This window comes from Xenopus tropicalis, chromosome 6 (assembly GCF_000004195.4).
Source record: "Xenopus tropicalis strain Nigerian chromosome 6, UCB_Xtro_10.0, whole genome shotgun sequence".
NCBI lineage: Eukaryota > Metazoa > Chordata > Amphibia > Anura > Pipidae > Xenopus > Xenopus tropicalis.
In genome coordinates, this window is record NC_030682.2 from 54,157,968 (window position 1) to 54,162,296 (window position 4,329).

At 42.2% G+C, this 4,329-nt stretch overlaps 1 long non-coding RNA gene across 1 annotated transcript; it reads right to left on the reverse strand.

The window, feature by feature from the left end:
* Nucleotides 1-563: 563 nt before the first annotated feature.
* On the reverse strand, nucleotides 564-2,349 carry LOC116411688. The gene is made up of 4 exons (XR_004223286.1): nucleotides 1,893-2,349; nucleotides 1,353-1,391; nucleotides 1,054-1,089; nucleotides 564-761 (listed from the first exon to the last, which is right to left on the reverse strand). It is a non-coding gene; the product is annotated as an uncharacterized LOC116411688 (long non-coding RNA).
* Between the last annotated feature and the right edge of the window lie 1,980 nt (nucleotides 2,350-4,329).

The window sequence follows — 4,329 nt, forward strand, 5'->3', positions numbered from 1 at the left end:
TGTGTTATTTTCTGCTTACCTGTGAGTGGCAGGGGTTGGTGTTACTGCTCCCCTGCACTTTCACTTCTTCCTCCTGTTGAAGATTTTTTTTAAAAATGCCATGGCTGAAAGTAAAGCAAAGTTTTGAAAAGTCTTATTTGATATAAATATATGAGAAATAGAAGGTGTATGTTGCTGTGTAACACAAGGCATAATAATAACATGTTTGTGTTAGGCTGATGCCACACGTGGCAGATTGTGGGACTTGCAGGCTAAGAGTCGGGCCCTATGCTGGCATCATGTCCCCAGAACCATTGCGTTGGCCTGGGTGCAGGCACACATGGCGGATTTCGGCCCAGAAATGCGTGAGTATTTAATTCTTCTTCAAAGCCCCACTGTGTGTGCCTGTGCCCGGGCTGACGCAATAGTTCTGGGTGCAGACCAGGAAGAAGCTCATGCCGGTGTAGGGGCTGATTCTTGGCTACTAAAGAAACAAATTGCCACCCCAAAGTGAATCTGCATTTGATACTCTCTTAAAATGTTTTTCCTTATTGTGACCCTATTATTTTTTCTTACCTGACAGATGTCCGTGTCAGGGATTTCTGGAGTCTCCTGATTAAAGAAAAGGTAAGAGAAAGATGTTGCACGTTGTAATAAAGCAGCTAATATACAGCCTTACGTAAAATATAGAGTGATTTTTATTTGCCCCCTACTCTCCCCTCTCTTATGCTTACCCGGCAGTTGTCTATAGCCGGCTCCATTTTGTGCTCTGGTTTCTCCTCCTAAGAGAAATAAAGTTACCTGATCAGTTTACTATAACTCTGTAGTTTAGTATGTAAAAAGGACCTTGTACAATACAAATTCAAATTCACAAGTTCCAAAACCCAAACCATGTTATGTATGTTTATTTTTTACTACTTAGCTGGCAGTTTTTGCCAGGGATTTCTGGTGGTTCCTGGTTAAGAGATGAAAGTCAAGTTATCAAATCAACTCAGCTTTTTAGAAAGAAGTGAATATAAGTTATATGTAATATTCAGGGACTGGTGTTTTATTATTGAATTATTTGCTACTCACTTGGCAAACGGCGTTGCCAGATCCAACCGATGGTACCTGGTTAAGAGAGGAAAATTGATCAGAGCCATGGATGTCTTCTAAATTGGGGGGGGCAGTGCTAGAACTATTGTATGTACTGATTCATATGTGGATGGAATTAACATTTATATCACAAGTTATATGGGTACGGGGTTCATTGGCTATAGGTGTCTGTTTGCAAACAGTCATATTAAATGGTAAATTCTGTTAAAGTCAACACAACATTTAGGAAGAAGCTAATGATATAAGGAATCTATGATACCGACTCCTTTACTACTTACCAGGCAGATAAATTCCTGGGGCTCCTCAGTGGGCTCCTCCTGGGTGAGTGAAACAAAAGTTGACATTACTTTATGGAAAGAGAAGGCCTAAGCACACATCTGGGTTTAGGCTTCCAGGTAACAGGATTTTCTCGGTAAGATATTTTACCGCCTCAGACCAGTACAAATATATAGAAGGGCAAGCCCAGCATCTGCATATTGACATACGGGGCAGGGGGCATTGGGTTTTTGCCTATGGTATTTAGCTTCAGGGGGTAATATATGTCCTATGAATTATTCCAAATCTTATCTTTTGTGGAAATCAGATAACTATACATTTCACATGGGGCTTCTTCCCACAAATCTTCCTCTAGGTTAGGAAGATCTCTGACCCATTAAAAAATATGTTAATATTAAAAAATATGTTAATATGTTTGGTGTTCGCTTTCATGGGCCCCAAACAGAACAATGTTTAGAGATCATCAGTAACTGAGTTGGAGGACAAATTTGTCCCTCCATGAAGTTTCCCACAGAATGAAATATGTAAAAAAAAATCCTTACCTTGCCGAAGCAAGGGAAAAAACGCCTCAAACGCTTGAACACTTTGTTCATCGCTCGCTGAAAAAAAGAAAAACATCACGTTAGCACTTCCCAATACTGTGTTCTATGTACAATTTATTTAATTTTTGGCGAGCAGCGAATTTTCCCGCCCAGCACTACTATAGAGCTGAAAGCGGATACCCAGGCAGGAGAATTACCCCTTAAAATACCCCCTGAGAAAGGAGTTCCTGCCCAATACCGCTGTCAGATCTAAAGGCTTTTCTTGCTGGGCCCGTGCCCTTTTTGATAATGAGAAGCACAGTCCCAGGAAAGAGATAAGCCGCCTAACAAGTTGCCCCCCCCCCAGTAAATTGAGACTTGCTGTAGAAGAAATCATAAACTGTTTCACTGGTTCCCATTTGCTACATTACCTCTTAAATGAAGCTCTCCAGGTGATGTTAAAAAAAAAAGATGGAATGGAGGGGCCGGCCCCTAAGGGACCCCCTCAGTAGGTGCTGGCTCTCCTCTAGGCTCGTTCAACTAAAGATGGAAAAGGTGAACTGAGGAGAAGCCAGAAAAATCACAGTCTAAAAAAACTGGTTAAGCGCCGAAGCAGCAAACCGCCAACTAGTCGCACACCGCAGCAATCTGTATAGAGACGGGAATAAAAAGGGCAAGTCAGCTTCATGGATAATGCATTTACCATTTTAACGTGCAACATTGCATGAGGGACCCCATTCAAAGTGTTCCCTCGAAATCTCACGCTTACTAACACTCAGGCTGGGATTCCATTTGGTACCTAGGGGGTTAAATTGGTACTAGGGCTCATTTACTAACATAGGTGCCTAAATGCAAGTTGCAGTTGCCAATAGCAACCAATCAGTAATTGGCTGTTACCATTCCCCTAAGGGTCATCACCATAATTTCAGAAGCACTGATTTAGATTTACCCCCTGCAATAGTAAGAAATAGTAAATCAGGCCCTGTGTCCATGGTAAGTGCAAGTACATTCAGTTACACATTAAGGTTGGTACATAAGGGCAGGCAGATACCCGGGGGCAGAGGGGCAAAACTCTTAGCAGCCTGTCAGTACTGCCCAACCCTGGGTCTGTGTCTCCCAACCAGCGCTAGGAGGAAAGGCGCCTGCAATTCTCCAAATTCACTAAAATCGTTGACAGGAGCAGTATCCCCTAGTCTGGGGGGGGGGGGGGAGTCACCCAACTATTGCCCCTCTTTTTTAGCTAAAATAAGGGTTTTTAGGCAAAACATCTACTACAGGAGAGATGCTTGCTTACCTCTCACCACAATGGCAACCAACGGACTGTACCAACTGTCACTTTCCTAGGGTGAAGGCAGCTCTCATCACATTAACATCACATGGACATCACAATGCAGGCGCTGCTGTTAAAGGTTAAGGGGTATAGTTATCATGCTGTGTAAAAATTGGAGTAAAGCATTACCGGTGATGTTGCCCAAGGCAACGAATAAGCAATTAGATTTCAACAGCTAGAAAACCAAATCAAAGCATCTGATTGGCTGCTATGAACAACATCACCGGTGATGTTTTACTCCACTTTTTACACAGCATGATAAATATACCCCTAAGTGTACCCTTTTGATGAGTGAGGTTTATATGGGCTTTGTTTGCTCTTAGATGGGCAGTACATACTGTAACTATAAACCCAGTGAGAATGAGGAATGAATGGATATTGGGAAGTTGTATCAGGAGTCAGAACCAGCAGTGCAGTGAAGAGAAAGGGACAGACAGACACAGTGACAGTTACACATAACTATAAACCCAATGAGAATGAGGAATGAATGGATATTGGGGAGTTTTATCAGAAGTCAGAACCAGCAGTGCAGAGAACAGAACGGGACAGACAGACAGACAGACAGACAGACATTGGGACAGTTACACATAACTATAAACAGACTGACAGACATAATGACAATTATACATAACTATAAACCCAGTGAGAATGAGGATTGAATGGATATTGGAGAGTTGTATCAGGAGTCACAAATAGCAGTGCAGTGAAGAAAAAAGGGACAGACAGACACACACAGTGACAGTTACACATGACTATAAACCCAGTGAGAATTAGGAATAAATGGATATTAGGAAGTTGTATCAGGAGTCAGAACCAGCAGTGCAGAGAAGGGAAAGGGACAGACAGACACAGTGACAGTTACACATAACTATAAACCCAGTGAGAATGAGGACTGAATCGATATTGTGGAGTTGTATCAGGAGTCGGAACAAGCAGTGCAGAAAGGAGAACGGACAGACTGACAGACATAATGACAATTGATAAACTCCGCAATATCCATTCATTCCTCATTCTAATTGGGTTTATAGTTATGTGTAACTGTCACTGTGTCTGTCTGTCCCTTTCTCTTCTCTGCACTGCTGGTTTTGACTCCTGATACAACTTCCCAATATCTATTCATTCCTCCTT